At 41.3% G+C, this 26251-nt stretch overlaps 1 pseudogene; it reads left to right on the plus strand.

Moving 5' to 3' along the window:
- The first annotated feature begins 1396 nt into the window (after positions 1–1396).
- Positions 1397–22737, plus strand: LOC136392053 (large ribosomal subunit protein uL6 pseudogene; annotated as a pseudogene).
- The last annotated feature ends 3514 nt before the right edge of the window (positions 22738–26251 follow it).

A 26251-nucleotide genomic window follows, 5' to 3' on the forward strand; every position in this document is an offset into this window, starting at 1 on the left:
ATCATAGCACAGGGAAGAATACTGTGAAGCCTAGAGATTTCCAGCAGAAAGGGACACGCTGAACAGAGCCAAACCTGGAACTAAACTGTACATGGGGCAGACCTTTCTACTTCATGTCAGCACTGTTCCAAGGAAGCTGGGCCAAATTGAGCCATCAAGCCTGTACATGTTTGGGGATGTGCAGACAAGGGGTGTCAGGTAGCCTTAGCTGGGAAGATAAAGGCCTTTAAAGCCAGGAACCCAGAGCCAGAGACCATGAGCAGATTGTCTTGGCCTAAGTAGAAGTATAGTGTTTATAGTGTTAACATTTGCAGAAGACAGTGGAAAGGAAATCATGAAGGATCCAGTTAATGAACAACTTTGAAGGTTGGTATAAGAAGACTGGATTTGATCCAGTAAGCACTATAACATTCTGAGAAGAGGACTATCTCATAAAAGAGCCCCCAGCAGAATAGTGGCTGGGCTGTAAAAGTTTGAACTATAAAAACTTTTAATAAGCACTTCTTGGTGTCTCTTAAGTCCTTTCCTTTCCTGCCATCATCTCTTCCCCATCTAAGTAAGTTCAGATGCCAAAACATTGTGCCTAGGCTTCTGTTCAACCTTCTTACAGTGCCCACCTTTTGTCACCTACTATGAATCCATCCTCCACTCTGTGCTGTGGTGATCTTTCTGAAACACAAACCTGGAATAACATAACACTTTCTCCTTTATCTCCTTCAATAGATCTTCATTGAATAAAGTTCAGCTTTAAGGTCTGGAATCTCAAGTTCTTCACAGTCACATTACTGCCTCCCTTACTAGGTTTCTTCTCACTGCACCTACCTGTACCTGCATTTCTATGCTTCCCCACACTCTCCTCACCTTTCTGGTTGACTTATCCTTACCCTCCACCTACTCTTATTCCCCTCTTTAACCTCCTTTACCTGTTCTCAGAGCCTTCTATTGAAGATCTGTTATTCTCTAAGGTCCAGTTATAATTTTATGTCCCTTGAAAACCCTTTTAAGATCCTCTCTTTTGAAATAACCTCTCTGCTCTCAAGATACTGCATTTATATATCTAGTGTATCTTGTCTAGCATTGCTCTGTCTGCCCAGTATCAGAGTTGTTCATAAATGTTAGTTTCTCTTGTTATACTGTGCACTCTTAGAAAGCAAAAACAGAACTAACAAAATAAATACTTGAATTTTTTGTATTGACTAACAGAGTTTATAAAATTGGGGATGTGTAGAAATAGTTTTATAGATATTTATCAATAAAAACTAAGAACAGTCATCCTGAGTCCAGGATGGACACTCTGAACATTCAGTGGCCACCCACTTCCCAGCCCTTATTCTATAGGAGTGAGGCCAATGCTTGATAAGAAGTGTCACTGAGCTTTACCTCATCAACTGTGAAGATGAAGACCGTTCTCAGCAATAAGATTGTCAACATCCCAGAAATTGTGAACATTACTTTGAGGGACACATGTTTATTGTGAAGGGCCCCAGTGGCACCACACAGAAGGATTTCTATCACATAAATGTAGAACTCAGTCTTATTGGGAAGAAAAAGAATAGGCTCTAATTTGACAAATGGTGGGGAAATAGAATGGTGGAGAATGGTTACCATTGGCACTAGCTGCAGGCATGTACAGAATGTAATCAAGAACATTACACTGTGCTCTTGTTACATGAGGTCTGTGCATGCTCACTTCCCCACCAACAATGTTATTCAGAAGAATGGTTCTCTTGTTGACTCATTCAGAAATTTCTTGGGCAAAAAATAAATTTGCAGGGTTTGGATAAAGTCAGGCATTCAGTATCTCAAGCCCAGAAAGATGAGTTGATTCTTGAAGGAAACAACATTGAACTTGTATCAAATTCATCTGCTTTGATTCAGCAAACCACAACAGGTAAAAGCAAGGATATCAGAAAACTTTGGGGTATCCAAATGACAACAGAGTAGGTGGACAGACATTCCACTCACTTCCTCTCAGGACCAAACTGGAGTTATAACTAAATTTAAGACCAATCATCCTGAAAAACCAACTTAGGACTAAATGAAGAGACGTCTATAACCAAAGACTCACAGAAGCAGCTACATTAAGACTGCTAGGAAGGGTGGAGATGTCAAAAGGGCTCTTCCCACTCCTAGGAGCAAATGACTGCTGAAGGTCTGGAGGGACATTTTAGCAGCAGAGAGGTTTTTCTTGAGAGGTGTGGATCCACAGCCCCAGGCTGGACACCCCAGACTAGATTACCAGTCTAGAAGAGGTGCCCACATAGTACATTAGTGGTGAAAAGAGGTGAGATTTCTGTCTGTGAGAAAGAGATGGGAGACCTCAGAGATGCAGGCACCCTCTTAAAGGGCAAATGTGGAAAACCTTGTTCATAGTCACTTACCCTGGGCTCCAGTGGAGGGAGGGCTGAGAGGACTAGAGTTTCATAGAGAGTCTCATGAGGAAAGTGTGAGATTGGTGGCCTTGAGAAGAGACACGGGGTGGGGAAAGTCACCAGGGCCCTTGTACGGAGTCATTGGCCAATACCAAAGTTGCCATCATTCCTGGGCAGAGCATCAGTCTGGGGGAAAGCAACTGCTACAACCTTGGGAACCTTTCTTGCCCCTCCTCATGGAGATTGGGCTATGCTGAGAAGTAAGCAGCTTTGGCCAGGAAGCAAAGAGCTGAAAAGACTCAGAGGTGACAGTGACTCAGTTGTCTGGCATTGAGGCAGGAGCTTTCTCTCTTCTTTTCTGAGAATATGATTGCTGCTTCTACTCCTTGGGAGATTTGTGTCTAGACTGTAGGCAGACCAAATCTCTGAGTTTCAGAGGTCACACCCACTGGGTTTCTAATGGTCACATCTTACTGAGGTCTGTGAAAAAAACTCAGGACAGATGACACGTGGGGCCCTGGGGTGGAAACTATACCCACCACCTTTCCTTATGTCTGATTAGCTCCAGGCATCCAGCAGAAAGAGGCAGAAAGAGGTAGGTCTAAGGGAACCTTGTGGACTTGACCCCAGGCTCAGTGCTGGTAAAAGCCAGCTTATAGGTGCAGCTTGGTCTTTCCATGTAAAGCTAAACCTAGTAGAGGCAGCTACAAACTCTGGATTTCTTTGCTCAAAAAGGTTGCTGAAGGCAGTCACTGGCAGTGTCTTACACTGCTTTGCACCAGGTTTCTTCCTAAGAGGTCCAAAACCAACATATTCAGTGGCCAGCTACAGACAACATCAGAGAAAGACCCAATGAGCTTTACACGCAACATTACCAGAGGGAGAGCTCATCAGGCATCAAAGCCAGCTGAGGCAAATTCTGCTTTCAGTGGTCAGCACCTGTACAGCAGCTATCATGAATTGGACAAGGGAGAGCCTCACAGTCGGGCGGCCTAATTTCTTTTTTTTATTTTTTTTATTTTTCTGAAGCTGGAAACGGGGAGAGACAGTCAGACAGACTCCCGCATGCGCCCGACCGGGATCCACCCAGCACGCCCACCAGGGGCCATGCTCTGCCCACCAGGGGGCGATGCTCTGCCCCTCTGGGGTGTCGCTCTGCTGCAACCAGAGCCACTCTAGCGCCTGGGGCAGAGGCCAAGGAGCCATCCCCAGCGCCCGGGGCCATCTTTGCTCCAATGGAGCCTTGGCTACGGGAGGGGAAGAGAGAGACAGAGAGGAAGGAGGGGGTGGGGTGGAGAAGCAAATGGGCGCTTCTCCTATGTTCCCTGGCCAGGAATCGAACCCAGGTCCCCCCCATGCCAGGCCAACGCTCTACCGCTGAGCCAACCGGCCAGGGCCCAGGCGGCCTAATTTCTGAATATCCTGCTCCACTGAGCTAAGTTCCATAGGGGGAAGGGAAGGAGGCATAGAGCTCAGAAACTCAAAATGTAATGGAGCCTACTGTTGGGACTAGATGAGGGGCTTAGCCACTATCTGGGGGAAAAGTCAAAGTCAGCCCCAGTGAAAGACTCTATCAACCTTCCTTCTTGAGACCAGTGGCTCCTCAGCTAAACAAACTTTTGCAGAGAGGACAGTCGGCTCCACTCAACCAGAACGTGCTGCCCACCTTTCTGGGAAGTATCCCCAGAGTAACCAGCAGTGGCTGAGGAAATAGCACTGAGATCCTGACCAAGAGACCTCTTTTAAGTAGGAGGTCCCACTAACATTGTCCTCCTGACTACAGTTGCTTTACTCACCAAGCTTGCAACCTGAGGAGGTGTTGGTGGGGTAAAGCTAGTCTGAGACTACTCTACAGTCTTTCTAAAGAAGATTCTGTGGGAAGACCTGGCAGTTGCAAGATGAGGTGGAGCAGCTGAAAAGTGAAAGAAAATGTTAAGGAACTTGGACCTTTTTACAAAGCTGCCATCAGCTCTAAGCAGGAGGAAGTTGACCTTTACACACAGGCTGGCTCCTCTCACACATACCCAGACATAGAAAATGCAGGGATAAACAGTGAATAAAGTGGTAGCTACAGACCACAGTAGCTACAGGTAGGCCATGACTGGTTACAATGTGTGACATCAACCCGTATCCAAACCCTGCCCAAGAGGACTCAGAATCAACACAGCCAGTAGTGGATTGCAGACCACACCAATAATAGACTCAACTAGCCATACAGGTGGCATGCCAAAAGAGGAGTCTAGCAGGCATTAGACCCTGCTGAGAATAACTACAACCTATAGGACAGACACTACACAGAGTCTAATACATGTGATCAAGGTTGACCCTTAGAGCCAGCCATCCTGAAGGGTTAATCAACCCACAAAAGGGCTAACAGCATCCTTGTGAGCATCCAAGATTCACATACAACATGGGGTAAATATAACTTTTAAGACACATTTCTGAGCAAAGAGCTTAAATGGCCTAGAGGTTAGTACCACCGAGCCCACCATCCTCATAAAGACATCACAACAAATTCAGGAGTCAGAGCAGAGCTACCTAGTACACAGACAAAATGAAAACACAAAGAAATATACCTCAAATAAATCAACAAGAGAAATTGCCAGAAAAAAAGAATTAACTATAATGGAAGTAACTAAATGACCAGTTGCAAAGTTTCAAATAATAGTTATTAAAATGCTTGAGGATCTTATGAAAAAAGTGAATAATTTTAGAAAACAAAGAAATAGTATTAAAAAGGACATTGAAACCATAAAAAAGAACCAGTCAGAAGTGTAGGATCAAATCAGCAATTTAGAGGACAACATAAATGTAAGCACAGAAGTAGAGAAGCAAAAAGAGAAGACGTTCAAGAAGGCAGAGAAAACCCTATGAGACCTCCGCAACAACAGCAAATGAGACAAAATCCACATCATAGGGATTTCTGAAGAAGAAGAGCATGAACAAGGGACAGGGAACTTCTTTGAAGAAATTATAGCTGAAAACTTTTCTAACTGATGAAGGAAAAGTCACACAAGTTCAATAAGCACAGAGAGTCCCATTAAAGATGAACCCAAAATGGCCCACCAAGACACATCATAATTAAAATGCCAAAGGTAAGAGACAAAGAATTCTAAAAGCTGCAAGAGGAAAGCAGTTGGAGGTGATGTCAGCGTAATGGTGGTGTGAGAGAGAGTCTTGATCTCTCCCCTTAAAATTTCAACAAATTGAACAGCTATAACTCAGCAAACAAAACCTAGGTGGGCTCACAGGTGTGACTGAAAGAGCTGTGCACACCTAATTGAGAAAATGTGGGAAGGGTGAAAAATGGGGGGCAGAAGGTAAGAAGCACTCATGATCAGGCTCTGGAGAGGAGACAGTCCTGGACTGTCTGGGCTTTCATCTGCCAGGGCTCTAGGGATGGGAGAAACTTGATGTGACTGGCTCTCCTTTTGCTGGGAGGAGTGGAGAGATTGGGGGAACTTGGTGTGATACTGAACCAAAGCAGCAGAGCATGGGATCACTGCCAGTGTCCCCAAGGTATGCCCACAGCCCACACATTAGGCAGAGATAGAAAAATACAAAGTGTTCCCGCAACCTCCCAAATACTGCTTCCCTTCCCTCCCAGGTACAAGAATGGCAGAGACATATCCCCACCTTTGCTGAAGAACAAAGGTGCTCTGTGTCTGGTTCCCTGCTCTGTTGTGATGCAGGAGGGAGCACCTGGAGGCTTGAGATCACCACTGCTAAAGCTGTAAAGCCCTCACAAATTCCACCCATAATCGTGACTGCAGCCCCACCTCTCCCTTTGCTACATCAGCTTCTAAGCAGAGTTCAGCCTGGGATTTTTCCAGAGCTAAAACTTGTATTCAAGTGACACCTACTGGAAAAAGATAAAAAAAAAAAAAAAAACCTCTTGGAAATATTTCTTCTAATTTTCTGTTCTTTAGTTTTTGTTGTTCTATTAGTTTTTGATTGTTTTTTGGTTTTTGTTCTTTTTCTCTTCTCTTTTAATTTTAATATAATTTAATTTTAAAATGTATTCTTATCTTTATTTTTGTGGGGTTTTTGGTTTCCTTTCTTAACAATACCACTCTTAATTGCCCTCAAGGCAGAAAAAAAGAATATCATGACTATCCAAGAAAGAGATGCAGTTCAGAAAGAAAATGAATAATCTCCAGAAAGAAATCTCAATCACATGGAAAGCTTGAAGTTAAATGATAGAGAATTCAAAACTGAAGTTCTGAAAATACTCAAAGAGATATGAGAAAACACTGATAGGCAACTTAATGAGCTCAGAAAACAAAATGAATACTTAACCAAGGAGATTGAAACTTTAAAAACAGAGATGAAGAATTCAATATGTAAATTAAAAAATGAGCTTGCAAGTTTAGAACAGGCCAGATAAAGGAGAGAATCAGTAATGCCAAAGACAGGCAACTAAAGATGCTACAGAGGGAAGAAGAGAGAGACTCATGAATTAAAAAAAGAGAGAGAGAGCTCTAACATTTGGGTATAGAAAGAAAGTACCTTGACATAAAAAAAGGTTACATATGACAAACCATTAGCTAATATCATACTAAATGGTAAAAAAAAAAAAAAAAAAAAAAAAAAAAATGCAGTCTTTTCCTCTAAAATCAGGAGCAAGACAAGGTTAACACTTTCTCCACTCTTATTCAACAGTTCTGGAAGTTTTAGCGACAGCAATCAGGTAAGATAAAAATAAAAGGCATTCGCCTGACCAGGTGGTGGTGCAGTGGATAGAGCGTCGGACTGGGATGCAGAAGGACCCAGGTTCGAGACCTCGAGATCGCCAGCTTGAGCACGGGCTCATCTGGCTTGAGCAAAAAAAAAAAAAGCTCACCAGCTTGGACCCAAGGTCGCTAGCTCCAGCAAGGGGTTACTCGGTCTGCTGAAGGCTCGCGGTCAAGGCACATATGAGAAAACAATCAATGAACAACTAAGAAGTCGCAACGCAAAACGAAAAACTAATGATTGATGCTTCTCATCTCTCTCTCCGTTCCTGTCTGTCTGTCCCTGTCTATCTCTGCCTATGTAAAAAAATTAAAAATAAATAAATAATAAATAAAATGAATAAAGCCTTAAAAAATATTTAAAAAAATAAATAAATAAATAAAAATAAATAAATAAAAGGCATTTATGAAAGATGAAGTAAAGGTATCACTTTTTGCAGATGATATGATCATGTATATAGAAAACTCCAAAGATTCCACCAAAAAACTATTAAAAACAATAAACCATTAAAGAAAATTTGCAAAATACAAAATCAATATACAAAAGTTCATTGCTTTCCTATACACCAACAATGAAACTTCAAAAAATGAACTAAAAGAAACAATTTCTTTTACAATTGCAACAACAACAGCAAAAAGATATAATACCTTGGAATAAAATTAACAAAGGATGTGAAGGATTTATATACTGAAAACTATAAAACATTATTAAAAGAAATTGAGAAAGACACAAATAAATGGAAAAATATACCACATTCATAGTTTGGAAGAATCAACATAGTTGAAATGGCCATATTATCCAAAGCAATATACAAATGAAATACAATGCCCATCAAAATCCCAATGTCATTGTTTTAAAAAGAAATAGAACAAAAAATTACCATGTTTGTATGGAACCATAAAAAATCCCCAAATAGCCAAAGCAATCCTGAGGAAAAAGAATGAAGCCGGCAATATCACACTACCTGACTTCAAATGATACTATAAAGCCATGGTAATCGAAACAGCATGGTATTGGCAGAAAAAAAGACACACAAACCAATGAAACAAAACTGAGAGCCCAGAAATAAAACCACATATATTTGGACAAATAATCTTCAACAAAGGAGCCAAAAACATACAATAGAGAAAAGAAAGCCTCTTCACTAAATGGTGCTGGGAAAATTCAAAAGCCACATGCAAAAATGTGAAACTGGACTACAGTTTTCCCCCTGCACAAAAATTAATTCCAAATGGACCAAAGACCTAAAAATAAGATCTTAAACAGTAAATTACCTAGAAGAAAACATAGGTACTAAATTCATGGACCTTGGCAGTAAAGAACAATTTATGAAGTTGACCCCAAAGGCAAGGGAAATAAAAGGCAACAATAAAAGAATGGGACTATATCAAACTAAAAGGCTTCGGCACAGCAAAAGAAACTGACAACAAAACAAATAAGCAGCCAACTAAATGGGAGATGATATTTGCCAACAACAGCTCTAATAAAGGGTTAATATCAAAATACAGTGATATCTTGAAATACGAATTTAATTTGTTCTGTAACTGAGCTCATAAGTCAGTCAACTCATATATAAAACTGCTGATACTGAACCCGTGCACCAATGCACCAACTAGCAGCAGCTTCCAGAATCACGACTCATATCTCGGAATTTTGCCTGGATCTCGAACAAAAATACAGACCGAGTCGCAGCTTGTATCTTAAAAAAAAAAAAGTATGTTGATCTGTTTGTATCTCAAGGTACCACTGTATATAAAGAACTCACAAAGCTCCCCAAAAAACAAGCAAGCAAAACAATTAAAAAGGGGGAGAGGACCTGAACAGACCCTTCTCCCAAGAGGACATACAAATGGGCAACAGTTATATGAAAAGATGCTCATCTTCACTAGCTATTTGAGAAATGCAAATCAGAACTACAATGAGATACCACCTCACATCTGTTAGATTGACTATTGTCAACAAGACTGGTAATAAGTGTTGGAGAGGCTGTGGAGAAAAAGAATTTTCTAATAAAAAGTAAGGAAGAACTCTCACAACTCAGCAATAGGAAGACAAACAACTCATTTTTTTAATCGGCAATGGGTTTGACTAGTTATTTCACCAAAGAAGATATATGATTGGTTAATAAGCACATCAAACGATGCTAAACATTTTAAGTCATTAGGGAAATGTAAGTGAATACCACAATGAGATACCACTTCACACCCACTAGAATGTTTATAATAAAAAGGACAGCCTGACCGGGTGCTGGCACAGTGGATAGAGTGTCGGACTGGGATGTGAAAGACCCAGGTTCAAGACCCCGAGGTCACCAGCTTGAGCGCGGGCTCATCTGGTTTGAGCAAAAGCTGAAACCAGACTCGCTGACTCGAGCAAGGGGTTACTCGGTCTGCTGCAGGCCCGCGGTCAAGGCGCATATGAGAAGGCAATCAATGAACAATTATGGTGTTGCAATGCACAACAAAAAACTAATGATTGATTCTTCTCATCTCTCCGTTCCTGTCTGTCTGTCCCTGTCTATCCCTCTCTCTGACTATCTCTCTGTCTCTGTAAAAAAATAAAATAAAATAAAATAAAAATAAAATAAAAAAAAGGACAGACAATACCAAGTGTTGGTAATAATGTGAAAATACTGGAACCCTCATACATTGCTGGTGAGAATGTAAAGTGGAAAACAGAGAGGCAGGTTCTTTAAAAATGAAACAAGATTTTATTGTAGAACCTAGGGATTCCATTCCCATGAACATGAATGTTCAGAGCAGCATTTTTCATAAGAGCCAAAAACTTGAAACAATTCACACATCCATCAACCTGTGAGTGAATAAATAAATGGGATATATTCATACAGTAGACTATTATTCAGCTATAAAAAGGAATAAAGTACTGAAACATGATCAACATGGATGAACTTAAAAAATATTCTAAGTAGGTCCTGGCCGGTTGGCTCAGCTGTAGAGCGTCGGCCTGGCGTGCGGAAGTCCCGGGTTCAATTCCCAGCCAGGGCACACAGGAGAAGCGCCCATCTGCTTCTCCACCCCTCCCTCTCTCCTTCCTCTCTGTCTCTCTCTTCTCCTCCCGCAGCCAAGGCTCCATTGGAGCAAAGATGGCCCCGGGCGCTGGGGATGACTTCGTGGCCTCTGCCTCAGGCTCTAGAGTGGCTCTGGTTGCAACAGAGCGACGCCCCGATGGGCAGACGCCCCTGGTGGGCGTGCCAGGTGGATCCCGGTCGGGCGCATGCAGGAGTCTGTCTGACTGCCTGTTTCCAGCTTCAGAAAAATACCAAATATATATATATATTCTAAGTAAAATAAGAGACAAAAACATCATATATTGTATGATCCCATTTATTTGAAATGTCCAGAAAAGACACATTCATAAAGACAAAAAGTAGATTAGCACTTGACTGGGAGTGAAATGGGGATTGGCTGAAAGTGGGCATGAAGGATTTTTATGGGGTGACAAAAATGCTGATAAAATTGGATTCTGAGGCCCTGGCTGGTTGGCTCAGTGGTAGAGCATTGGTCTGGCATGCAGGAGTCCCGGGTTTGATTCCCGGCCAGGGCACACAGGAGAAGCGCCCATCTGCTTCTCCACCCCTCCCCCTCTCCTTCCTCTCTGTCTCTCTCTTCACCTCCTGTAGCCAAGGCTCCATTGGAGCAAAATTGGCCCGGGTGCTGAGGATGGCTCCATGGCTTCTGCCTCTCCTTGGTTGCAACAGAGCAACGTCCCAGATGGGCAGAGCATCGCCCCCTGGTGGGCATGCCAGGTGGATCCTGGTCGGGCGCATGCAGGAATCTGTCTGACTGCCTCCCCATTTCCAACTTCAGAAAAATACAAAAAACAAACAAACAAACAAACAAAAAAACCTCAGCCACCTGCCTTGCCTTGGACTTCAAAAAAGTTTGAAGCAATCAGACATGAATTCTGACTTCCCATTTCTTTACAAGCAGCCTCCTTCTTCACCTTTCTCCTGACCCATGGCATGAAGGAACACTTTTCCAAATCTTAGAGCTGGTAATGTGTTTTTCATTCCACCCTGCACTGTCTTACCAGGCTTTGCTCCACACTCATTCTCTATGCCTTAAAGTTCAGTCTCTCTTTCTCCACTGCCCTCTGCCACATATCAAAATGCTCACACTTCTTCTATCTGAAACAACACCTTCTTTAGTTCTGCAACTCCTCTAACTACTTCTTTACTCCTTTCCTTCTTCTTAACTTCTCAAAAGAATAGTTGGCAAATAACAGTTTTTTTCTCCCATGTATGTGTTAATTCACAGCAATAAAGCTTCTGTCTCCAATCCTCCAATATATTGCCCTCTGAAAACAAAACAACTCCTCCCAATTCCTCAATCTGTAAGGCTGGCGGCTGTGGCCATGCAGGTCCACTCTGGATTCGGGCAGATGGTAAAGGAACTGTGGATCCAGAAAATGGTGGGCCATTCCATTTATTAGTCTTACAACAGTGGACAAGCAAGCAAGCAAGCAGGGAAAACTATTTCTCTCAGGGCTGATGAGCAAATAGGTGGAGCAAAAATGGCCCCTCCTAATGGTGGCAGGCAATCTGCAGTCTACAATCTGCCACCCTGGCGGCAAGCACCTGCAGCCCTACAGAGACTATACACAGGAGGTGCTGCCCCGTGCCCATGCACCGGTCGGGCAAAGTACAAGTGAGCAAGGTTAACACACTTGTTTGCCTAACACAATCAAAAAGAATTTTTTTCAGATTTCATTTTATGTGACTCCCTTCTAATAGCTCTCTCTTTCCTGGGCTTTTGAGACCTGTTTCTCCTGATATTTGCCATGCTATTGTGATCACCTCCTCTCAGTCACCTACTGACCCTCCTCCTGCCTGATTCTCCCTCGTATTCTGAGCTTGGCCCTATTCTCTTCTCAGACTACATTCCCATCTCTGACCATTTCTTTACTCTAATGCCTTCATCAGTCACCTTGATGCTTGGGGCTCTGCAAACTCTATCTCCAACCCAGGCCTTGCCACTGAGCCCGGGAGTCAGAGATCCAACTGCTTTCTGTATAGTTCCATCTGGGTGGTCTCTTCAAACCTGCTCCTCCTCCAGGGCTTCCTATCTCAGTTAATATCACCACTATCTACATAGTTATTCAGCCATAAATTTTGGAGCCACCCTGCTCTTCTTTCCTGCACTCCCCATAACCAAGTTACTAAACTGCATTGTTTTTGTAGTACAGTTCAAAAATCTCTTTATAATTGATCCTCCTTTCCACTCGCAGTGCTACTCCCTGGCTAAAAAGAAGTATCACTTGTAGTGTGATCTTGTTTTTATTCATTTATCACTTGATTTTAGAGAGACAGAGAGAGGAAGGGAGAGGGAGAGAGAGAGAAGCATCCATTTGTTGTTCTACCTAGTTGTGCACTCATTGGTTACTTCCTGTATGTGTCTTGACCAGGAATTGAACCTGCAATTTTGCCATTTCAGATGATGCTCTAACTGACTGATTTTACTGGCCAGAGATAGTTTTTGCTTTTAAACCCAAATGTGAATTATCATCACTGGGCAAGACGACCCTGAAGCTGAATCCCTGTTGAGCAAAGAAGTGTGTTAGCCTTGCTCGTTTGTACTTTGCCTGATTGGTGCATGAGCACGGGGCAGCACCACATATGTAAGTATATGTAAGGCTGCAGGTGCTTGCCTTCAGGGTGGCAGATTGTAGAATGCAGATTGCCTGCCATCATTGGGAGGGGTCATTTTTTGCTATTGTTTGCTGGAGAAGGGTCCTCCCCTCCCCCGGGCCTGTTTACTTGTCAGCCCTGAGAGCGAGAGAAGCGGGTTTCTCTGCCTGCTTGCTTGTCCACTGTTGCGAGACTCTAATAAATGGAATGGCCCACCATTTTCTGGCTTCACAGATCCTCTACTGTCTTCCCAAATCTAATGTGGACCTGCATGGCCATGGCCACTGGCCTTACAATTCCCTTCAGTAATGATGATGTGGAGCCTGGTTTGGAACCCTCTGTTCTGGGCCAGGGTTTGCTATAGAACAGGAAATATAAACTCAGTCCAGAGGACCCAGGCAAGTCACCCTTCCAGTAAAGCTGGGGAGGTGTGTAGATAGAACAATTGTAGAGACTGAAGTGAACTGAATAACACATGCTCGATCTGAAGGCAGTGATGCTACTTTGCTCTAATCAATTGCAATGTGCAAATTTAGGCCTAGACTTGCCAAATATACTGATTTTCCCCAAAAAACTCAAAATTCAGATTTTTATCTAAGATAATTTTTTTCCAGATTTTTTTATTCATTGATTTTTTTTTAGAAAGCGGAAAGGAGAGAGAAAAAGAGAGAAAAGGGGGAGGAGAAGCTAGAAGCATCAACTTGTAGTACTTGCTTCCTGTATGTGCCTTGACTGGGCAAACCCAGGTTTCAAATCAGCGACCTCAGCATTCCAGGTCAACACTTTATCCACTGTGCCACCTCAGGTCAGGCTAAATCTTTTTTTCAATATTGGAAATAAATTTGAAATATTTCAAAACATCATGTAGTCAAACAAAGCATATCTGCAGTACTGATGTGACTTCCACCATAGAAGGTTTTCTATCAGGAGAGACGTGATAGAAGTGATGCTTCAGGAAGATGCCCCTGGCAGCAGTGTGCACAGTCCCAACTGACAGGAGAGCATATAGGCAGAAAAAAACAGCCTCAACTCCAGGTATGGAGGGGAATGGATCTGGTCTAGGGGGATGGCAGTGGAGAGAGTATGCCACAAACATCCCTCATGCCATAAACCAACTGAACAAGACCCAACCAGAGATGAAGTCTCTGTGGCATCATTTTCCACAGGAGTCCAGTGTGGTCTGAGTGCCTGCATCCATTTCAAAGTCCACTCAACTACTGACACTTGCTTACATTCCTCAGCCCCATCCCATCTTCTTGAGATACCCGAGGGACCTAGGCACTGTCCATATGGCACTGATGATGGACTGCCTGCTAGTCCCAGAACTGCCATTGTCTCACTCTGTTACCTTATGCAAATGCAGGCACTCGGAGCCTGTTTCTCCATCTAGATACCCCAAGAAAAGCCTTCTGGACAACCTGATATTCCTCTCAGAGACAGTGGAAGGAGCAGTGAGGAAACATTTGCAAAGTCCCTTCCCCCTCCCACCTGTTTGCAGAGGGAAGGTGAGTTGTTAAATAAATTATTAAGAAGACATACCTGAGCCAAAGGGTGTCATGGAAACTTCATTAGTATACATAGTGTGTGGCTGTCTTTTGAATATTCTGCTTGCTTGGGTTCTAGTTTCCTTTTTTTACATGAGTCTTTTGCCCTCATATATCTTTACATCTCAATGTTCTTTCTTCCTTTGAGTCCTGATTAGGAGTCAGACAATCCCTCCATGGTTAATCTATTGCTCCAAACTGAAAGGCAGAAACCGTGGGCCAAACCAAAAACATGAGACTAGTGTATTCCAAAAGGAAAGTTTATTTTAAAAGCACCTAGATCAGGGGTCCCCAAACTACGGCCTGCAGGCCGCATATGCCCCCTGAGGCCATTTATCCGGCCCCCCGCTGCACTTCCAGGAGGGGCACCTCTTTCATTGGTGGTCAGTGAGAGGAGCATAGTTCCCCTTGAAATACTGGTCAGTTTGTTGATTTATATTTACTTGTTTTTTATTTTAAATATTGTATTTGTTCCCGTTTTGTTTTGTTTTCTTTACTTTAAAATAAGTTATGTGCAGTGTGCATAAGGATTTGTTCATAGTTTTTTTTTTTATAGTCTGGCCCTCCAACGGTCTGAGGGACAGTGAACTAGCCCCCTGTGTAAAAAGTTTGGGGACCCCTGACCTAGATGCAAGCAGGCTGAGATCAGCAAAGGGTGTGTTGTAACAAGTGTGTTAGGTTTGCTCACTTGTACTTTGACTAATTGTTGCATGAGCATGGGGCAGCATCATGGGTATGGTCTATGTATGGCTGTGGGTGCTTGCCCTCAGGGTGGCTGATTGCAAATTGTGGATTGCCTGCCTGCTTGGGAGGGGCCATGGTTTGCTATTGTTTGCCAGGAAAAGGGTCCTCCCTCCCCCGACCTGTTTTGGCTCTCGAGAGTCCTGTGAATCTGGAGAGAGAGAGGAAAACAGTTTTCTCTGCCTGCTTGCTCATCGGCCATTGTGAGACTCTAATAAACAGAATAGCCCACCATCCTCTGGCTCCACAGTTCCTTTATCATCTGCTGGAATACAGTGTAAACCTGCATGGCCATGAACCACGGCCTTACAGGGTGTCATCCCTGAGCTGCGGGACGGAACATTAAATATAGGGGTTATTGCAGGCATTTGCTGGTGTGGGTTGCCTGCACCAGGACATGTCCAGATTAGCATATCCTCATGTGGGGAAAATAGCTGTTAGGCTTGCTCACAGGTATACCAGCTTCAAGCCCTTTGTGCAAATAGTGCAGTAGCACATGAAAGTACTATCGTAAGGATGTAAATACTTTCCCTCACGGGGGAGAAGAGGAGATTGTGCCCTGCCACTGAGAAGCGTAGTTGGTTTTTTTCTGATCCCTTGCCTTCTAATGCGAAAAGCAGGATTTTTTCCTTTTCCTTTGTCTTCTTTTGGGTTGCCTGTCATGGTGAGCCACCAATAAATTGGAATGGCCCACCATCATCCAGCTCCTCTGTTCCTTAATAGTCTGCTTGAATTCAATGCAAATCTGCATGGCCATGGCAGTGGCCACTGGCCTTACACCTGGGTTGTGGCCTTGGTTACAGACTGTCTCCCTTTGTTAACCCTTTCTTAACCCTCAGGTCCCTCATAATGGCCTTGTCTCAAGGACATTTCTTAGAATCTTCTCACGGTGAGTGGAGTTGCTTAAGGGGAGAGGTTGGGCAAGAAAGATGCTTACTGAAGAAATGGCCCTAGTGGGAAGTTGGGTAAGGGGAATTTGAGTTTTAAAGGAGCTCTGGATTTAAAGGAGCCCTGAACCTAAACCTAACACAAACATTGCCAGTTCCAAGCAGCATTGTGCACAGTTATTACTCTTAAAGGCAGGTGACACCCTTCTTCCTCTATACTCTAGAGGACCTCTGTTCTGAAAGACAGGTCCTATGGGGAAGGGAGGAAAGGAGCTGCTAAGGAGAATGAGGGGGGCAAGAAATCCTCCCATTCCTCTCTTTTCCTCCCCCAGCTGGTCAAAGAAACACTTAGCTCTTCTTCAGAACAACAACAACAACAACAACAACAACAAAAAAACACCAAGCACCATGAGCTTTTTGTATATCTGACCCCTGGCTGGTCACAGAAACAGGACTTCCAATCTCCCCAGAAATATCACTTGGCCATTTAGTATCAGTAATAAGTGCCTTTTAATGGCAAACAGAAGCACCCTCTCTGAGAGGCAAATTCTCATGTTTTAAATGAATTGGGACCTCAGAAAACCTTATCTGATGAAAAAATTGCAATTAGTATTTTCATCACTAAAAGAAATAGAGACAAAAGCTTCCTTCAGTATCAAGAGGAATCCAATGTATAAGCAAATGTGTGCTACTCTAATTAGGCCACATTTCTTTGTCTGAGTGGGGTATGAGTTAATGGTCGCCAGGGGCTAGGGGAGGGAGGAATGGAGAGTGGCTGCTAATGAATATAAAGTTTATTTTGGGGTAATAAATATGTTCTGAAAGTACATAATGGTGATGCTTGCACATCTTTGTGAACATACTAAAAATCACTTAATTATACTTAAAAAGAGTACATTTTATGATATATAAATTATAGATTTTTAAAACAATATAGTTCCAAGTTTAGGAAGACTTCTATGAGTCTCCTGGTTACAGTTAAGTACTCCTTCCTGTGCACAACTTAGATCACACCTTTATTATGGGTTAATATAATTTAGGGGGGTAATATTCAAGCTTCTTCTAATGATTATGAGTGCTGCTACACAGGACTATGCCTTGTGTGAGCCTGTATCCTCAGCTGGGTACAGTGCTTAAAACTCAGCACATATTCAATAGATATAGGTTGAACTGAGAAGATTGTCTACTTTTAAAGACTTTTTAATACACAGCAGTATTGAGCCATTCCTATTTTGAATATAATACCACGTGTAAGACTTTAGTGAAATAAACATGAAGATTCAAAGTCTTTACCTTTGAGAAACTTACACACATTTTTGGTGGAAATAAGTATATTTAAATAACTGCATTCCAAGGCATAAAATAAGTGCCATGTGAATGGCACAATGTTCTACACCTAACAGTTCAGTGAAGTAAAAAATTACTACCTTGTGAATGATGGGGAAGATTTTGTGGAGGTAGAGGCATGAAAATGAGCTTTTGGGATGGTAACAGTTGTTAAAATGAAAGTTTCAGCTAAGACACATTTCAGAGCTATGTGTCAGACCAAAGTGCAAACACTTATGTAGGTCATAAAAAAGGGAGGGGAAAGAGGCAGGTAACTCTTATACTGTCACCTATATTGATGGCATAAAGAGATGCTGAATTTGGGACAGAAAGCATCTTGAAAAGAATTTGTTTAAAAAGAAATATTGGGTGCAAAGAACTTTGCCTTTCTCTGGAGCATATCTACCAATATTCTTCACCCCATACCAAAGGACTAAACTTTGATGGAACCGTTTGCAGAGCTTAATGTGTATCTCCTACAGTTTGAGGGACACAGGACTGCTGATTGGCCTACACTTGCTAAATCTAATAAATAGATGGCTGAGATATGGAGAAGTAGCTGCACTCCCAGAGTTTATATGGGCAAACGATGTTTCCCATGGACCAGATGAGGTCCTTGAGGGAAAGAGAGTTAGTATGATATTGCTCAGCTTCTGTTCAGAATGACCGCATGCAAAGTGAGAGGACTCAGTATAAGAGAGCGGAAAATAAGCTGCTGCTAGATACCTAGACCTATGGAAGCACGGGGGAAATGGAAGATCTCTGAGGAACCCACAAAAGACTCTCAAGGGAGCAATAGGCTTTAAAGTCTACAAGGTCCAGAGAGCACCAGCTTAATCACCTATTCAATACCAATCAACTAAGAATTTTGTTACTGTAATCCTCTCCCCAAATCCCCGTTTGCTAATCTTCTTCCCCAAACACCAGACCCTACAGGGATCAGAAACAGATTAGTAAAATAGAGTAAGAGAAGGAGCATGAAAGAAGGTTAAGAGAGAAGCAGTCAAAAATCCTCTTTTCCACCATCACATTTCACACTTTTAGCCTGTGGCCATGTCAAGCTGGAGAAGAGGGTAAACTTCAACTTAAAATAAATTTGACGTTATTATTCTTATTTAGGACTACCATTTTAATCTCTGACTACTACTTTATTTTGCCAATTTTTAAGTCATTTAAAAAAATGACTGAGTACTTTTATTACCTCTGAGAAAAAATTGGTATCTTTACTTGAGGTGAGGAAGAAATTGCCATTGGTGCGGACATAAAAAAAAACAAACAGTGGGAGTCAAAATAAGTTTGCTTTAAGATTTTAGTCAACCATTTGTGCTTGTTCAACTTACACATTATGAATAAAAATAGGAGAAGGGGCCTGGGGCAGAGGTGTAGAGGTAGCCAGATACAAACTCCATTTGGAAAAGGAAACATAAACAAATGTGTCTCTCCCTGGGAGGAGTATAGTGGGAAAGAGGTTGGAAATGTAGACAGGAGGCTGATTGGAAAGGCCTCCAATGCTAAACTAAACAGTCATTTAAATACTAAGAAGTAAAAATAAACAAACAAATAAATAAATAAATACTGAAGTAAAATTTCAGTATATTTTGGTAATTATTTTACATGCTATATTTTAACTACTTGAAATCAGTAAAATAAAATATTTAATACATTTTAAATACAAAAATTCAAAAGCTTAAGTAAAATATATACTGAAATATATATTAAACATATCATTGCAATATGAAAATAAAGTATTGCCTAAAGTAAATATTACATAAAATAAAGTTTAATGAGGGTTAAAAATGAAGTAAAATTATAGTCTTTTTAAAAATGATCTTTGGAATGACATCAAAATAATGGCAGCATGAAAGACCCCTGTTTTCTCCCCTTGAAATTTCAACAAATTGAATAGTTATAATGCAGTGGAGCAACCCCAGGTAAGCTCACAGGCTTGCCTGAAAGATCTGCTCACTGAATGGACTAAAGGTGGGGAGGGTTGAGATGTAGGGGGGTGGAAGATAAGACACACTTTGTGGTGTATTCTGGAGAGGAGAGAGGCCTGAACTGTCCAGAATTTCACTGGTTGGGGCTCCAGAAAAGAAGGAAAATAGGAATGATGGGGGGGGGGGGTTCTGCCGAGGTTCCAGAGAGGATGAAAGCTTAGATTGTCTAGGTTTTGTCTGTAGGGGCTCCAGAGAGGGGAAAAGACCAGAGTGACTGGGGTTTTTTTCTGCCAGGCTACAGAGACAGGAGATGCCCAGAGTGATTGGGTCTCCTTCTGCCCAGAGGAGTGGTTAGATTGAGGAGCAGAGGGAGAGATATTAAACTAAGGTGGCAGCAAAATGAAAAATCATGGCCAGTGTTCCTGTGGTTTGCCTACAGTGCACACTTGGTACAGAAACAGAAGAAACCAAAGTAAAGGCCCCTAGTCCCCTAGATCCTTCCCTCCCTTACCTCATGAGTATAGAATAGGGAGTGGTAGAGACAGACCCCATAGCTAATTCTCCAGAGCTACTATATCCCCTGAATAACAGAGGTGCTCCATATCTGGTCCCCTGGTTGGTTGAGATGCAGGGAGGAGCACCCAGAAGCATAAAATTGTCATTGCTAATATTATAAAGCCCTCACAATACACACCACCCACCAACACAACTGCAAACCTACCTACATCATTGTGACAGCAACATCTCAGTGGAATTAAGCCCAAGAATTTCACAGAATTAAAACTTGTTACATGGTATCACCCACTGGAAGAAAACAGAAAAACATCTCACAACTGAAATATTTTTTCTTTCTTTTTTTTGTCACTTCTTTGAATTCAGCTGTATATAATTTTTATATTTCTTACTTTTGTGAGTGTTGATAGATAAAATGACTACTCAGCTGCCATTCTGAAGCTGCCAGCAGTGCAGGCTGGAAGGAGCGGAAAGGGCTCAAAACAGAACATTCTTATCCCCCATCTTGTGGTTAATTTGCTTGCTATTCTCTTTCTTAATGGCTGCCTGGACTTTATTTTGAAATGTAGCAAAAAGTTTACCTTTGCAGGAATGTGAGGAAAAGCTTAGGGTGGCACTTAACAATTAGGGGAGTTTAAATCACAATAGTTGCTTGTAAAAGCCTAACCACAGGCCCCTGGACACCAGGTCTCAGCTGTTCCTGGAAGATACCTGACCTCCTGGCTGTCTTCATTATTTACCAAGGACACCAGATAGGACCACACTGATTAGGCCTGTGCTACATCAGAAAGATCTTGCAGAAGAAGTGTTTCTGCATCTGAATCCTCCTCCCCCTGCTCATTGTCAAGTCAGTGACCAAAGCCACAAACCAAGATATGCTAATCTGAACATATCCAGGTGCAGGCAACCACATGCCAGCAAATGCCTGAAGTAACCCTTATATCTAACTCCCTCCTGCAGCTTGGAGCCAAACCCTATCTTAGCCCACCTGCACCCTGGGGTTCTTTAAATAAACTTTCCTTTTGGAACACACTAGCCTAGTGTTTTTGGTTTGGCCCATGGTTGCTGCCTTTCAGGTGTTCTGTGTGTTTTTGATATTTTTGGTTTTGTTTGTTTCTTTGTGGTATTTATTTTTACTTGTAATAATTTAAATTTTTTATATTATTCATTGTACATTTTTCACTTTTATTATTCATTTTTTAGTTTTTTTTTGTTAGAGTTCTTAACAATAACACTCTCAAATGCCATCAAGAAAGGAAAAATTGAATACTATGGTTACACAAGAAAGAGACATAGTTCAGAAAGTAAATGAAAAATCTACAGAAAGCAAGCTTAATCACATGAAAACCTTGGAGTTAAGTGATAAAAAATACAAAATTCAAGTTCTGAAAATACTCAATGAGATGTGAGAAAACACCAGTAGGCAATTTAATGAGCTCAAAAAACAAATTAATGAACAAAATGAGTACTTCACCAAAAACATTAAAACTTTAAAAACATAGATGAAGAACTCAATACATTAATTGAAAACTGAGGTAACAAGTATAGTGAATAGAACAAGTCAGATAGAGGAGACAATTAATGCACCAAAACAGGGAGTACCAAAATATATGACATCTACAAACTGGTCCAAAAATAGAAACAGACAAACCCACAATTATACTTAGAGATTTTAACACACCATTGACAGCTTTAGATAAATCATTCAAACAGATAAATCATTCAAACAGAAAATCAAATTAAAAATATCAGCCTTAAAAGTCACACTAGAACAAATGGACATAATAGACATTTACATGACAGTTAATTGCAGAACATCAGATTATACATTCTACTCCAGTGTGCATAGAACATTCTCAATGATAAACTATATGTTGGACCACAAAACTAACATCAGCCAATATAGAAAGATTGAAATTATACAAAGCATATTTTCTGATAATGACTTTGAAATAAGAATTCAACTGCATAAAAGAAGTAAAGAAACCCACAAAAATGTAAAAAATTAAACAACTTAGTTCTAAAAAATTACTGGGTCAATAAAGAAATAAAAGCAGAGATGAAAAGATACAGTCAAATGAGACCAACAGTATCACACATTAAAATTTCTGGGATGCAGCCAAGGCATTAATAAGAGGAAAGTGTATTTCATTACATGCTTATATCAAGAAACAAGAAATGCACCAAGTAAAAACCTAACATTACATCTTAAAGAACTAGAAAAAAGGAACAAAGGCAACTCAAAGTCAGCAGAAAAAAAATAGTAAAAATTAGAGCAGAAATTAATTAGAAAAGAAAACAACTACAGTGATACCTTGAGATACGAGCAGAGCAACATACGAATTTTTCAAGATTCAAGCTGTGACTCGGTCCATATTTTTGTTCGAGATCCGAGCAAAATTCTGAGATACAAGTCATGATTCAGAAAGTTGCTGCTAGTTGGCGCGTTGGCGCACAGGTCCAGTACTGGCAGCACAACACCAGCATCTCATTCTTTCTCACGTGTTACCTGCAGAATCAAGTCAAATCTCATGCGCTGTACTCGTTCTTGCATCATTTTTGCAATTTTTACTAACTTTTTTTGTGTGCTATCATGGGGCCGAAGATAGTGAGTGTATAGGACAGTGGTGAGAAGAAAAAGAAGAGAATGATGTCGATAGAAATAAAGCAAGAAATAATAGAAAAACATGAGCATGGTGATGAGTGATTGAACTGGCAAGGCTGTAAGACCACAATACATCTATAATTTGTACCATCCTTAAACAAAAGGATGCCATCAAAAGTGCAAATCCAGTGAAACGAACTACAATTCTGTTCCAATTAGGGACAAATATCCATGAAGAAATGGAGAAGCTTCTGCTGGTGTGGGTGAAAGAGAAAGAGCTGGCAAGAGATACAGTTATGGAGACTGTAATATGCAAAAAGGCACGTATTATTTGTGACAACTTGAAGAAAAAAGAACCATCAACCTCAAAAGAGGAAGCAGAAGATACATTTAAGGCAGTGGTAGTCAACCTGGTCCCTACAGCCCACTAGTTGGTGTTCCAGCTTCAACTTGCTGTAACTCTGATTTATAAATTTTATAAAGTAAAGTTACTTCTCTACTTTATAAATCAGCATTACTGTGGAACCGGTGGGCGGTTAGAAAATTTTACTACTAACAGAGATACAGAAGTGTGCAGTAGGTATAAAAAGGTTGACTACCCCTGATTTAGACCATCCTGAGTATTTACTTTAGGTCTCTGAGTTTGCAAGGCCACCATGCAGGGCTCATCTGAGCCTGTCAGGTTTAGTTTGTGGCCTCATCTTTTATTTTTTTCATCCACAATACCTAATTACACTTTTTTCCCCCACTTCAAATAACTCTAAGATGAATTATTGCTATTTTGTAAATGGAGCTCAGAGTGATTAAACAACTTGTTTAAAGTCTCTAATTAGTAGGTAGAAGAGCTAAGCTTAGAGCCTAGGGTCTGTTTAACTCCCCAAACCATGTTTTGTCTACTCTGTGCTGCATAGTAAGGAGAACACATCTATTTACCTATTTTATTGGAACATTTGGAGACAGAACTCTTTGTTACCTCCCTTGGTGGGATGAAGGTAAATAATTCATTCAGCCTTTGAACTAAATCCTTTCCTACTCTGAGTATTAGAGAACAGGCTCTGCCACTTATCAGGTGCATGACTTTGGATAAATTATATACTTTCTCTGAACTTCAGCTCCCTCCCCCCCCCCGTAAACTTGGAATAGTAACTTCTGCCTCTCTTTAGGTTGTTATTGAAAGGCAGAAACTGTAGGCCAAACCAAAAACACGTGGGTAGTGTGTTCCAAAAGGGAATTTTATTTTAAAAGCACCTGGGTGCAAGCAGGCTGAGACCAGCAAAAGGTGTCAGCCTCAAGGGAGAGGTAGGGCAGGGTTTGTATAGAATAAGCAAAGGGCCTGGGACAAAAGTGGCTGTCGTGGCTGCATCTGGTGGTGCAAGACAGTTCCCTCCATTTATGGATTGGAGTGATGTCAAAGCTCCTCAAAATCTGTTTGTACCCTGACTCAAAAGGCTGCAAGGGGGGATTTGGACCAGGTTACTAAGTAAGCCAGTCCTTCTTTTTCCTCCAGGCCTGCATTGTTCTTGAGATGGCAGCTGAGTAGTCATTTCATTTATCAGTTATATGTGAGGTTACCTTGTAAACTGCTATATACATTGCTATTATATCATTGCTGTTAGGGGGTTCTCAGGATTTCTTAGCCAGCTTCCAGTCTTTAATGAGTCATTTTTATTAAAGAGTTCTTTGTAAGGCTCTTTCTTATATATTTTTAATGATCTGGTTTCCATTTTAACCCTAATCATCCACTTTCTTAAATTTTCCCTTCCTTTCCCTGTCTTGGCTTGTCTTTCCATTAGACTCTGCTGGTTAGTTGGGGAGCAGAATTTTTTCAATTTCTTGGTATTTAGGTCTGTTTCATATACCCACTCCCTCCATGGGCTTTCAGTCAGGTGTGCTTAAGCAGTCTCCAGACCTGTAGTGCGTTCCCGCATTAAAAAAAATAAACTGTGTTCTAGTTTTTTTCTCTTAATACTCCCTGTTTTGCTACAATTTTTTTTTGAATTAGGACAACTGATTATATCACACTCATGGTGAGAGTGAATCATGACCTTAGAAGATACTATGTTGGAAGAGATAGTGTCAATAGTGTCAGAAATGTCTCAACATTAGGTGGGCTTCAGTCCAGTTTCTTAATAGTTTTCAGTGTTCTAAATCTGCATGTGGAAGAAAACGTGGAAACAGATTCTCCTTAAAATGATCAACCATATTTTGAGTATTAAAGAAGTTCTTGAGCCACCACTCTTCAATGGGAAATAGCTATGTGCCAGGACCTACGTTAGGCACTGTGGGGACATCAAGAAGATTGAGACACAGTCCCTGACCAGTAGAGCTACTGAGTCATAGGTAAGGAGTCATAGGTAAGGAGAGGGATTAATTCCAACTGTGTCCTCTTCCCACTCCCTAAAGAAGGAGACAGTGTCAACCTGCATGTTACAAGCCTGTGCCAACCTTAGGCTTCTGGAAACCTCATGAAAATAAACACAAATTTCTCTTTTTCCTCCTCAAATAAAAAGTCAGTCTTAAAACAACACTTTAAGGCAGGGTTGGGAACCTATAGCTCACGAGCCAGATGTGGCTCTTTTGATGGCTGCATCTGGCTCTCAGACAAATCTTTAATAAAAAATAATAATAATGTTAAAAATATAAAACATTCTCATGTATTACAATCCATTCATTTCCTACCGCTCATGTTCATAGTTGCAGGTGGCTGGAGCCAATCACAGCTGTCCTCGGGGACGACACTAAATTTTTATTGGATAATGCGTAATATACACGGGTCATTGTGAGGTTAGGAAGAAAACTTCCCTCCTTTTAATCAAGTAGTCAGCTAGCTAATTGCAGAAATTCTTTTGATGAAGAAGATGGCTAAAAGAAAAAAGATGAGGAGTATTGCACTTTTCAGCAGGAATGGACAGAGGAATTCGCCTTTGTGGAGAGAGCAGATTCTGCAGTGTGTCTAATATGCAATGATAAAATTGCATTGATGAAATGGTCAAATATAAAGCGGCACTTTGACACACGCCATATTACATTTGCATTGAAATATCCAGTGGGGGACAGCAGGAAGAAAGCATGTCAGGAGCTACTATGCAGAGTGCAAGCTAGTCGGCAGCAACTCCATGTTTGGAACCAACAAGGTGACTGAAATTAGGCTAGCTTTGCTGGTGCTTTAGCAATTGTGAGAAACAGAAAGCCATTCCCAGTTGGGGAGTATGCCAAAACATTCATGCTTGATGTTGCCAATGAACTTTTTGATGATTTTCTGGATAAAGACAAGATAATCAAACAAATAAAAGACATGTCTCTGTTGGCAAGAACTGTTCACGATTGTACCATCATGATGGCAAATCAAATTGAGGCAACACAAGAGAAGGACATAAATGCAGCACCATTCTTTTCTCTCACTTTGGATGAGTCAACAGACATAAGCCATTTGTCCCAGTTCAGCGTGATTGCAAGGTATGCTATCAGTGACACACTACATGAGGAAAGTCTTGCTGTTTTGTCTATGAAAGAGACAACAAAGGGGGAAGATTTATTCAAGTCTTTCACTGAGTTTGCTAAAAAAAAATCTACCGATGGATAAACTTATTTCGGTGTGTACTGATGGTGCTCCATGCATGGTGAAGAAAAACAGAGGATTCGTAGCGCTTCTTCCTGAACATGAAAAGAGACCCATCCTAAGTTTTCACTGCATCCTACAGAAGGAGGCTCTTTGTGCTCAGATGTGTGATGAGCAGCTTGGTGAGGTGATGTCGCTGGTCATTAGGGTGGTCAACCTTATTGTTGCCCGAGCTTTAAATGATTGCCAGTTTAAAACACTGCTGGATGAAGTTAGAAATAATTATCCTGGTCTGCTTCTGCACCGCAGTGTGCATTGGTTGTCAAGAGGGAAGGTGCTCAGCCGTTTCGCAGCTTGTCTGAGCAAAATCCGGACTTTTCTTGAAA

The sequence above is a fragment of the Saccopteryx leptura genome, chromosome 2 (assembly GCF_036850995.1).
Source record: "Saccopteryx leptura isolate mSacLep1 chromosome 2, mSacLep1_pri_phased_curated, whole genome shotgun sequence".
Classification (NCBI taxonomy): Eukaryota; Metazoa; Chordata; class Mammalia; order Chiroptera; family Emballonuridae; genus Saccopteryx; species Saccopteryx leptura.